This window comes from Perognathus longimembris, unplaced genomic scaffold, assembly GCF_023159225.1.
Source record: "Perognathus longimembris pacificus isolate PPM17 unplaced genomic scaffold, ASM2315922v1 HiC_scaffold_1589, whole genome shotgun sequence".
Lineage (NCBI taxonomy): Eukaryota > Metazoa > Chordata > Mammalia > Rodentia > Heteromyidae > Perognathus > Perognathus longimembris.
The window spans coordinates 21154-33235 of NW_025956605.1; the positions used below are offsets into that span (position 1 = coordinate 21154).

General features: G+C 59.8%; 5 non-coding genes across 5 annotated transcripts; all 5 read right to left on the minus strand.

Annotated features, from left to right (window-relative positions):
* Positions 1–1491: 1491 nt before the first annotated feature.
* Positions 1492–1585, minus strand: LOC125344577. Its single transcript, XR_007209589.1, has one exon. It is a non-coding gene; the product is annotated as a small nucleolar RNA SNORD116 (small nucleolar RNA).
* Positions 1586–3698: 2113 nt separating this feature from the next.
* Positions 3699–3792, minus strand: LOC125344578. The gene has a single exon (XR_007209590.1). It is a non-coding gene; the product is annotated as a small nucleolar RNA SNORD116 (small nucleolar RNA).
* A 2114-nt stretch (positions 3793–5906) lies between these two features.
* LOC125344579 lies at positions 5907–6000 on the minus strand. Its single transcript, XR_007209591.1, has one exon. It is a non-coding gene; the product is annotated as a small nucleolar RNA SNORD116 (small nucleolar RNA).
* A 2114-nt stretch (positions 6001–8114) lies between these two features.
* LOC125344580 lies at positions 8115–8208 on the minus strand. Its single transcript, XR_007209592.1, has one exon. It is a non-coding gene; the product is annotated as a small nucleolar RNA SNORD116 (small nucleolar RNA).
* Positions 8209–10322: 2114 nt separating this feature from the next.
* On the minus strand, positions 10323–10416 carry LOC125344582. Its single transcript, XR_007209593.1, has one exon. It is a non-coding gene; the product is annotated as a small nucleolar RNA SNORD116 (small nucleolar RNA).
* Between the last annotated feature and the right edge of the window lie 1666 nt (positions 10417–12082).

Here is a 12082-nt window from a genome sequence, read left to right on the forward strand (position 1 = left end):
TCTGTGTGGCCAGGCTCCCCTGTGCCAGCCAGGCCGCTCTGGCATCGGGGGGACATCTGCCCTTACACCCTGCCTTGGAAGGGCGGCTGCTGGCTCCAGCCCCGCCTAATCCGCTCTCTGCTCCCTCCATGCCCGACTTTTGTCACCAGCCGTGTGCCCAACAAACTGGGCCCGGGTACCCCGGCACTAAGCTGCTTCAACTTCCAATTTCCTGCACTGCCTCTCCAAGGCCAGACACCCCCACCCCTCCCCTCTGCTGGTCTGAGGACTCACAGCTAGCCACTGTCTGCATTCTCCTAAGAGCCCCAGCACACAAGGCCCAATTCCATACATAGCCTGCCCACAGCCAGCCGCCCCTCAGCCAGGACTGCCCCATTAGCGTACACCCAAGCGGCCCAAGGCCCAGCAAGTCTGTGTGTCCCTTTTGGCAATCAGAGGTCGACTTCTGGTCCCTTTGGCAATCAGAGGTTGGGTCGGCTGCCACGGACACACCCTAGGAGCAGAGAAATGCACGAAGCCCTAGACTAGCACACCCCATCGTCTAAGACCTGGGGTCCTGGCATTCCTTCTCAGAGCCGCCACCACCTCAGCTGCAGACTGAGGTATTCACGGGCACAAAGGGCAGGCCACCCTCGCCCTGCCGGCCCTGCAAAGGCTGGCCCCTAACCTGGAAGACACGCAGAGGCCAGGTCTTGCCAGGCCCTGTACTGTCACTTAAGTCACTCTGTGCTTGACGGCAGCCCCCCGCTGGCTCGAATCCACACCACGGCGTGGGCACAGCACCAGAAAGACACCCGACACCACCAACTCCATGCCGGGGAGGACCCAGGCAAAGGATGAGCAGTCCTCGCCAACGATTACGAATCCACCTCCTGCCACCATCGCAACCCCAGCCGTGGCCCTTGCAACCTGCAACTAAACTTTGTTCTCGGGGCTCCACCCAATATTCCAATACCACGGGGGGAGCCACTTCTTAACTGGGTGGCGGCACCATCGTCCCGAGCATGGGATCGCCTACGTACTAAGCCCAAGAACCATACTCCGCCACCCGCACACTCGAGAGAGTAACAATGAGGACCTGGCCTACAATCTCGAGGCTTCTGGTGTATGCTACCTAACCCAAGCCCCAATCTAGGCAGCGAAATCCTAAGACCGCACTTGGGGGAATGGCAAAGTCCTGGCCATCCAATCTACAAGCCACCCATGAGAAAGCCTAGCTCCTTCCTCCTCCCTCCTCGACCGGGCACATCAGTACTGGCCAGCCACTGGCCTACCCCACAAGACGCCGCCAGGCAACAACCCAGGGATGCTCAATGGGGACAGCGGAAACTGGCCTACTGACCGGGCTCACAAGTCACAGCAAGCAGAGGATGACAGTGTCTGATTGCCTGCAAGGCTGTCTTGACAGGGGGCCTGGCAGGTGGAAACAATGTGTGTGACTGAGTGCATGTCGGGTCCCACTCCTACGCTGCCTGAGGAGAGCCAAGCACTGGACCTCAGTCACGATGAGAACGACGGTTATAGAGTTTTCACTCATTTTGTTCAGCTTCCAAGGAATGTTATTTTGGGGAGTCATCATCGATCCAACACATCCTCTGGGCGCCAGGCAGGTCACGGCACGGCACGGCACGGCACGCATGGCGCAAGCAGCCGTGGCCGGGCCAAATGGCCAGCCTTGACGAACCCGGACACACAGCGAGGGCAATGCAAACACCTGGGGCACAGTAAGGCTTACCTTCCTCTGCTGGGGTGGATGCGCTGAGCAGGGCGGGACGCAGAGCCGGTCGGGCACCTCAGCCCCTTCCAGCTTACACTGCTCTCTGGCCTGGGGGCCAACGTGCAACCACACTCAAACAAGGATGGCATGCTGGGACATCAGCGACTGGGAGACAGGAGAAATCAAGAGGTCTTTTCAGAAAAGGATCAAGGCCAAGGGCTCAGCCCTCAGGCCAACTCCTGGCTGGCCCCAGCCCCGTATCGCTCTTCTAATTGCCCCTGGGACCCTCAAGGGGTCCTTCACCACCATGAGCATGGGTGCTCTGCTAAACCAAGCCCTACATGGGGCCAGTGTCCGCGCGTGAGCGCACGTGTACGCTCAACTATATGTGTCTCAGGCTGTGTTCCAGTGTGCCTGTGTTTGTCTGTTTGGTGGTGTGTGGGTGCCTCGCTTGGGGATGTGAGGGGGTGCGCACAGGGGGTGTGCAAAAATCTGTGTGGCCAGGCTCCCCTGTGCCAGCCAGGCCGCTCTGGCATCGGGGGGACATCTGCCCTTACACCCTGCCTTGGAAGGGCGGCTGCTGGCTCCAGCCCCGCCCAATCCGCTCTCTGCTCCCTCCATGCCCGACTTTTGTCACCAGCCGTGTGCCCAACAAACTGGGCCCGGGTACCCTGGCACTAAGCTGCTTCAACTTCCAATTTCCTGCACTGCCTCTCCAAGGCCAGACACCCCCACCCCTCCCCTCTGCTGGTCTGAGGACTCACAGCTAGCCACTGTCTGCATTCTCCTAAGAGCCCCAGCACACAAGGCCCAATTCCATACATAGCCTGCCCACAGCCAGCCGCCCCTCAGCCAGGACTGCCCCATTAGCATACACCCAAGCGGCCCAAGGCCCAGCAAGTCTGTGTGTCCCTTTTGGCAATCAGAGGTCGACTTCTGGTCCCTTTGGCAATCAGAGGTTGGGTCGGCTGCCACCGACACACCCTAGGAGCAGAGAAATGCACGAAGCCCTAGACTAGCACACCCCATCGTCTAAGACCTGGGGTCCTGGCATTCCTTCTCAGAGCCGCCACCACCTCAGCTGCAGACTGAGGTATTCACGGGCACAAAGGGCAGGCCACCCTCGCCCTGCCGGCCCTGCAAAGGCTGGCCCCTAACCTGGAAGACACGCAGAGGCCAGGTCTTGCCAGGCCCTGTACTGTCACTTAAGTCACTCTGTGCTTGACGGCAGCCCCCCGCTGGCTCGAATCCACACCACGGCGTGGGCACAGCACCAGAAAGACACCCGACACCACCAACTCCATGCCGGGGAGGACCCAGGCAAAGGATGAGCAGTCCTCGCCAACGATTACGAATCCACCTCCTGCCACCATCGCAACCCCAGCCGTGGCCCTTGCAACCTGCAACTAAACTTTGTCCTCGGGGCTCCACCCAATATTCCAATACCACGGGGGGAGCCACTTCTTAACTGGGTGGCGGCACCATCGTCCCGAGCATGGGATCGCCTACGTACTAAGCCCAAGAACCATACTCCGCCACCCGCACACTCGAGAGAGTAACAATGAGGACCTGGCCTACAATCTCGAGGCTTCTGGTGTATGCTACCTAACCCAAGCCCCAATCTAGGCAGCGAAATCCTAAGACCGCACTTGGGGGAATGGCAAAGTCCTGGCCATCCAATCTACAAGCCACCCATGAGAAAGCCTAGCTCCTTCCTCCTCCCTCCTCGACCGGGCACATCAGTACTGGCCAGCCACTGGCCTACCCCACAAGACGCCGCCAGGCAACAACCCAGGGATGCTCAATGGGGACAGCGGAAACTGGCCTACTGACCGGGCTCACAAGTCACAGCAAGCAGAGGATGACAGTGTCTGATTGCCTGCAAGGCTGTCTTGACAGGGGCCTGGCAGGTGGAAACAATGTGTGTGACTGAGTGCATGTCGGGTCCCACTCCTACGCTGCCTGAGGAGAGCCAAGCACTGGACCTCAGTCACGATGAGAACGACGGTTATAGAGTTTTCACTCATTTTGTTCAGCTTCCAAGGAATGTTATTTTGGGGAGTCATCATCGATCCAACACATCCTCTGGGCGCCAGGCAGGTCACGGCACGGCACGGCACGGCACGCATGGCGCAAGCAGCCGTGGCCGGGCCAAATGGCCAGCCTTGACGAACCCGGACACACAGCGAGGGCAATGCAAACACCTGGGGCACAGTAAGGCTTACCTTCCTCTGCTGGGGTGGATGCGCTGAGCAGGGCGGGACGCAGAGCCGGTCGGGCACCTCAGCCCCTTCCAGCTTACACTGCTCTCTGGCCTGGGGGCCAACGTGCAACCACACTCAAACAAGGATGGCATGCTGGGACATCAGCGACTGGGAGACAGGAGAAATCAAGAGGTCTTTTCAGAAAAGGATCAAGGCCAAGGGCTCAGCCCTCAGGCCAACTCCTGGCTGGCCCCAGCCCCGTATCGCTCTTCTAATTTCCCCTGGGACGCACAAGGGATCCTTCACCACCATGAGCATGGGTGCTCTGCTAAACCAAGCCCTACATGGGGCCAGTGTCCGCGCGTAAGCGCACGTGTACGTTCAACTATATGTGTCTCAGGCTGTGTTCCAGTGTGCCTGTGTTTGTCTGTTTGGTGGTGTGTGGGTGCCTCGGTTGGGGATGTGAGGGGGTGCGCACAGGGGGTGTGCAAAAATCTGTGTGGCCAGGCTCCCCTGTGCCAGCCAGGGCGCTCTGGCATCGGGGGGACATCTGCCCTTACACCCTGCCTTGGAAGGGCGGCTGCTGGCTCCAGCCCCGCCCAATCCGTTCTCTGCTCCCTCCATGCCCGACTTTTGTCACCAGCCGTGTGCCCAACAAACCGGGCCCGGGTACCCTGGCACTAAGCTGCTTCAACTTCCAATTTCCTGCACTGCCTCTCCAAGGCCAGACACCCCCACCCCTCCCCTCTGCTGGTCTGAGGACTCACAGCTAGCCACTGTCTGTATCCTCCTAAGAGCCCCAGCACACAAGGCCCAATTCCATACATAGCCTGCCCACAGCCAGCCGCCCCTCAGCCAGGACTGCCCCATTAGCATACACCCAAGCGGCCCAAGGCCCAGCAAGTCTGTGTGTCCCTTTTGGCAATCAGAGGTTGACTTCTGGTCCCTTTGGCAATCAGAGGTTGGGTCGGCTGCCACCGACACACCCTAGGAGCAGAGAAATGCACGAAGCCCTAGACTAGCACACCCCATCGTCTAAGACCTGGGGTCCTGGCATTCCTTCTCAGAGCCGCCACCACCTCAGCTGCAGACTGAGGTATTCACGGGCACAAAGGGCAGGCCACCCTCGCCCTGCCGGCCCTGCAAAGGCTGGCCCCTAACCTGGAAGACACGCAGAGGCCAGGTCTTGCCAGGCCCTGTACTGTCACTTAAGTCACTCTGTGCTTGACGGCAGCCCCCCGCTGGCTCGAATCCACACCACGGCGTTTGCACAGCACCAGAAAGACACCCGACACCACCAACTCCATGCCGGGGAGGACCCAGGCAAAGGATGAGCAGTCCTCGCCAACGATTACGAATCCACCTCCTGCCACCATCGCAACCCCAGCCGTGGCCCTTGCAACCTGCAACTAAACTTTGTTCTCGGGGCTCCACCCAATATTCCAATACCACGGGGGGAGCCACTTCTTAACTGGGTGGCGGCACCATCGTCCCGAGCATGGGATCGCCTACGTAATAAGCCCAAGAACCATACTCCGCCACCCGCACACTCGAGAGAGTAACAATGAGGACCTGGCCTACAATCTCGAGGCTTCTGGTGTATGCTACCTAACCCAAGCCCCAATCTAGGCAGCGAAATCCTAAGACCGCACTTGGGGGAATGGCAAAGTCCTGGCCATCCAATCTACAAGCCACCCATGAGAAAGCCTAGCTCCTTCCTCCTCCCTCCTCGACCGGGCACATCAGTACTGGCCAGCCACTGGCCTACCCCACAAGACGCCGCCAGGCAACAACCCAGGGATGCTCAATGGGGACAGCGGAAACTGGCCTACTGACCGGGCTCACAAGTCACAGCAAGCAGAGGATGACAGTGTCTGATTGCCTGCAAGGCTGTCTTGACAGGGGGCCTGGCAGGTGGAAACAATGTGTGTGACTGAGTGCATGTCGGGTCCCACTCCTACGCTGCCTGAGGAGAGCCAAGCACTGGACCTCAGTCACGATGAGAACGACGGTTATAGAGTTTTCACTCATTTTGTTCAGCTTCCAAGGAATGTTATTTTGGGGAGTCATCATCGATCCAACACATCCTCTGGGCGCCAGGCAGGTCACGGCACGGCACGGCACGGCACGCATGGCGCAAGCAGCCGTGGCCGGGCCAAATGGCCAGCCTTGACGAACCCGGACACACAGCGAGGGCAATGCAAACACCTGGGGCACAGTAAGGCTTACCTTCCTCTGCTGGGGTGGATGCGCTGAGCAGGGCGGGACGCAGAGCCGGTCGGGCACCTCAGCCCCTTCCAGCTTACACTGCTCTCTGGCCTGGGGGCCAACGTGCAACCACACTCAAACAAGGATGGCATGCTGGGACATCAGCGACTGGGAGACAGGAGAAATCAAGAGGTCTTTTCAGAAAAGGATCAAGGCCAAGGGCTCAGCCCTCAGGCCAACTCCTGGCTGGCCCCAGCCCCGTATCGCTCTTCTAATTGCCCCTGGGACCCTCAAGGGGTCCTTCACCACCATGAGCATGGGTGCTCTGCTAAACCAAGCCCTACATGGGGCCAGTGTCCGCGCGTGAGCGCACGTGTACGTTCAACTATATGTGTCTCAGGCTGTGTTCCAGTGTGCCGGTGTTTGTCTGTTTGGTGGTGTGTGGGTGCCTCGGTTGGGGATGTGAGGGGGTGCGCACAGGGGGTGTGCAAAAATCTGTGTGGCCAGGCTCCCCTGTGCCAGCCAGGCCGCTCTGGCATCGGGGGGACATCTGCCCTTACACCCTGCCTTGGAAGGGCGGCTGCTGGCTCCAGCCCCGCCTAATCCGCTCTCTGCTCCCTCCATGCCCGACTTTTGTCACCAGCCGTGTGCCCAACAAACTGAGCCCGGGTACCCCGGCACTAAGCTGCTTCAACTTCCAATTTCCTGCACTGCCTCTCCAAGGCCAGACACCCCCACCCCTCCCCTCTGCTGGTCTGAGGACTCACAGCTAGCCACTGTCTGCATTCTCCTAAGAGCCCCAGCACACAAGGCCCAATTCCATACATAGCCTGCCCAAAGCCAGCCGCCCCTCAGCCAGGACTGCCCCATTAGCGTACACCCAAGCGGCCCAAGGCCCAGCAAGTCTGTGTGTCCCTTTTGGCAATCAGAGGTCGACTTCTGGTCCCTTTGGCAATCAGAGGTTGGGTCGGCTGCCACCGACACACCCTAGGAGCAGAGAAATGCACGAAGCCCTAGACTAGCACACCCCATCGTCTAAGACCTGGGGTCCTGGCATTCCTTCTCAGAGCCGCCACCACCTCAGCTGCAGACTGAGGTATTCACGGGCACAAAGGGCAGGCCACCCTCGCCCTGCCGGCCCTGCAAAGGCTGGCCCCTAACCTGGAAGACACGCAGAGGCCAGGTCTTGCCAGGCCCTGTACTGTCACTTAAGTCACTCTGTGCTTGACGGAAGCCCCCCGCTGGCTCGAATCCACACCACGGCGTGGGCACAGCACCAGAAAGACACCCGACACCACCAACTCCATGCCGGGGAGGACCCAGGCAAAGGATGAGCAGTCCTCGCCAACGATTACGAATCCACCTCCTGCCACCATCGCAACCCCAGCCGTGGCCCTTGCAACCTGCAACTAAACTTTGTTCTCGGGGCTCCACCCAATATTCCAATACCACGGGGGGAGCCACTTCTTAACTGGGTGGCGGCACCATCGTCCCGAGCATGGGATCGCCTACGTACTAAGCCCAAGAACCATACTCCGCCACCCGCACACTCGAGAGAGTAACAATGAGGACCTGGCCTACAATCTCGAGGCTTCTGGTGTATGCTACCTAACCCAAGCCCCAATCTAGGCAGCGAAATCCTAAGACCGCACTTGGGGGAATGGCAAAGTCCTGGCCATCCAATCTACAAGCCACCCATGAGAAAGCCTAGCTCCTTCCTCCTCCCTCCTCGACCGGGCACATCAGTACTGGCCAGCCACTGGCCTACCCCACAAGACGCCGCCAGGCAACAACCCAGGGATGCTCAATGGGGACAGCGGAAACTGGCCTACTGACCGGGCTCACAAGTCACAGCAAGCAGAGGATGACAGTGTCTGATTGCCTGCAAGGCTGTCTTGACAGGGGGCCTGGCACGTGGAAACAATGTGTGTGACTGAGTGCATGTCGGGTCCCACTCCTACGCTGCCTGAGGAGAGCCAAGCACTGGACCTCAGTCACGATGAGAACGACGGTTATAGAGTTTTCACTCATTTTGTTCAGCTTCCAAGGAATGTTATTTTGGGGAGTCATCATCGATCCAACACATCCTCTGGGCGCCAGGCAGGTCACGGCACGGCACGGCACGGCACGCATGGCGCAAGCAGCCGTGGCCGGGCCAAATGGCCAGCCTTGACGAACCCGGACACACAGCGAGGGCAATGCAAACACCTGGGGCACAGTAAGGCTTACCTTCCTCTGCTGGGGTGGATGCGCTGAGCAGGGCGGGACGCAGAGCCGGTCGGGCACCTCAGCCCCTTCCAGCTTACACTGCTCTCTGGCCTGGGGGCCAACGTGCAACCACACTCAAACAAGGATGGCATGCTGGGACATCAGCGACTGGGAGACAGGAGAAATCAAGAGGTCTTTTCAGAAAAGGATCAAGGCCAAGGGCTCAGCCCTCAGGCCAACTCCTGGCTGGCCCCAGCCCCGTATCGCTCTTCTAATTGCCCCTGGGACCCTCAAGGGGTCCTTCACCACCATGAGCATGGGTGCTCTGCTAAACCAAGCCCTACATGGGGCCAGTGTCCGCGCGTGAGCGCACGTGTACGCTCAACTATATGTGTCTCAGGCTGTGTTCCAGTGTGCCTGTGTTTGTCTGTTTGGTGGTGTGTGGGTGCCTCGCTTGGGGATGTGAGGGGGTGCGCACAGGGGGTGTGCAAAAATCTGTGTGGCCAGGCTCCCCTGTGCCAGCCAGGCCGCTCTGGCATCGGGGGGACATCTGCCCTTACACCCTGCCTTGGAAGGGCGGCTGCTGGCTCCAGCCCCGCCCAATCCGCTCTCTGCTCCCTCCATGCCCGACTTTTGTCACCAGCCGTGTGCCCAACAAACTGGGCCCGGGTACCCTGGCACTAAGCTGCTTCAACTTCCAATTTCCTGCACTGCCTCTCCAAGGCCAGACACCCCCACCCCTCCCCTCTGCTGGTCTGAGGACTCACAGCTAGCCACTGTCTGCATTCTCCTAAGAGCCCCAGCACACAAGGCCCAATTCCATACATAGCCTGCCCACAGCCAGCCGCCCCTCAGCCAGGACTGCCCCATTAGCGTACACCCAAGCGGCCCAAGGCCCAGCAAGTCTGTGTGTCCCTTTTGGCAATCAGAGGTCGACTTCTGGTCCCTTTGGCAATCAGAGGTTGGGTCGGCTGCCACGGACACACCCTAGGAGCAGAGAAATGCACGAAGCCCTAGACTAGCACACCCCATCGTCTAAGACCTGGGGTCCTGGCATTCCTTCTCAGAGCCGCCACCACCTCAGCTGCAGACTGAGGTATTCACGGGCACAAAGGGCAGGCCACCCTCGCCCTGCCGGCCCTGCAAAGGCTGGCCCCTAACCTGGAAGACACGCAGAGGCCAGGTCTTGCCAGGCCCTGTACTGTCACTTAAGTCACTCTGTGCTTGACGGCAGCCCCCCGCTGGCTCGAATCCACACCACGGCGTGGGCACAGCACCAGAAAGACACCCGACACCACCAACTCCATGCCGGGGAGGACCCAGGCAAAGGATGAGCAGTCCTCGCCAACGATTACGAATCCACCTCCTGCCACCATCGCAACCCCAGCCGTGGCCCTTGCAACCTGCAACTAAACTTTGTTCTCGGGGCTCCACCCAATATTCCAATACCACGGGGGGAGCCACTTCTTAACTGGGTGGCGGCACCATCGTCCCGAGCATGGGATCGCCTACGTACTAAGCCCAAGAACCATACTCCGCCACCCGCACACTCGAGAGAGTAACAATGAGGACCTGGCCTACAATCTCGAGGCTTCTGGTGTATGCTACCTAACCCAAGCCCCAATCTAGGCAGCGAAATCCTAAGACCGCACTTGGGGGAATGGCAAAGTCCTGGCCATCCAATCTACAAGCCACCCATGAGAAAGCCTAGCTCCTTCCTCCTCCCTCCTCGACCGGGCACATCAGTACTGGCCAGCCACTGGCCTACCCCACAAGACGCCGCCAGGCAACAACCCAGGGATGCTCAATGGGGACAGCGGAAACTGGCCTACTGACCGGGCTCACAAGTCACAGCAAGCAGAGGATGACAGTGTCTGATTGCCTGCAAGGCTGTCTTGACAGGGGGCCTGGCAGGTGGAAACAATGTGTGTGACTGAGTGCATGTCGGGTCCCACTCCTACGCTGCCTGAGGAGAGCCAAGCACTGGACCTCAGTCACGATGAGAACGACGGTTATAGAGTTTTCACTCATTTTGTTCAGCTTCCAAGGAATGTTATTTTGGGGAGTCATCATCGATCCAACACATCCTCTGGGCGCCAGGCAGGTCACGGCACGGCACGGCACGGCACGCATGGCGCAAGCAGCCGTGGCCGGGCCAAATGGCCAGCCTTGACGAACCCGGACACACAGCGAGGGCAATGCAAACACCTGGGGCACAGTAAGGCTTACCTTCCTCTGCTGGGGTGGATGCGCTGAGCAGGGCGGGACGCAGAGCCGGTCGGGCACCTCAGCCCCTTCCAGCTTACACTGCTCTCTGGCCTGGGGGCCAACGTGCAACCACACTCAAACAAGGATGGCATGCTGGGACATCAGCGACTGGGAGACAGGAGAAATCAAGAGGTCTTTTCAGAAAAGGATCAAGGCCAAGGGCTCAGCCCTCAGGCCAACTCCTGGCTGGCCCCAGCCCCGTATCGCTCTTCTAATTGCCCCTGGGACCCTCAAGGGGTCCTTCACCACCATGAGCATGGGTGCTCTGCTAAACCAAGCCCTACATGGGGCCAGTGTCCGCGCGTGAGCGCACGGGTACGCTCAACTATATGTGTCTCAGGCTGTGTTCCAGTGTGCCTGTGTTTGTCTGTTTGGTGGTGTGTGGGTGCCTCGCTTGGGGATGTGAGGGGGTGCGCACAGGGGGTGTGCAAAAATCTGTGTGGCCAGGCTCCCCTGTGCCAGCCAGGCCGCTCTGGCATCGGGGGGACATCTGCCCTTACACCCTGCCTTGGAAGGGCGGCTGCTGGCTCCAGCCCCGCCCAATCCGCTCTCTGCTCCCTCCATGCCCGACTTTTGTCACCAGCCGTGTGCCCAACAAACTGGGCCCGGGTACCCTGGCACTAAGCTGCTTCAACTTCCAATTTCCTGCACTGCCTCTCCAAGGCCAGACACCCCCACCCCTCCCCTCTGCTGGTCTGAGGACTCACAGCTAGCCACTGTCTGCATTCTCCTAAGAGCCCCAGCACACAAGGCCCAATTCCATACATAGCCTGCCCACAGCCAGCCGCCCCTCAGCCAGGACTGCCCCATTAGCGTACACCCAAGCGGCCCAAGGCCCAGCAAGTCTGTGTGTCCCTTTTGGCAATCAGAGGTCGACTTCTGGTCCCTTTGGCAATCAGAGGTTGGGTCGACTGCCACGGACACACCCTAGGAGCAGAGAAATGCACGAAGCCCTAGACTAGCACACCCCATCGTCTAAGACCTGGGGTCCTGGCATTCCTTCTCAGAGCCGCCACCACCTCAGCTGCAGACTGAGGTATTCACGGGCACAAAGGGCAGGCCACCCTCGCCCTGCCGGCCCTGCAAAGGCTGGCCCCTAACCTGGAAGACACGCAGAGGCCAGGTCTTGCCAGGCCCTGTACTGTCACTTAAGTCACTCTGTGCTTGACGGCAGCCCCCCGCTGGCTCGAATCCACACCACGGCGTGGGCACAGCACCAGAAAGACACCCGACACCACCAACTCCATGCCGGGGAGGACCCAGGCAAAGGATGAGCAGTCCTCGCCAACGATTACGAATCCACCTCCTGCCACCATCGCAACCCCAGCCGTGGCCCTTGCAACCTGCAACTAAACTTTGTTCTCGGGGCTCCACCCAATATTCCAATACCACGGGGGGAGCCACTTCTTAACTGGGTGGCGGCACCATCGTCCCGAGCATGGGATCGCCTACGTACTAAGCCCAAGAACCATACTCC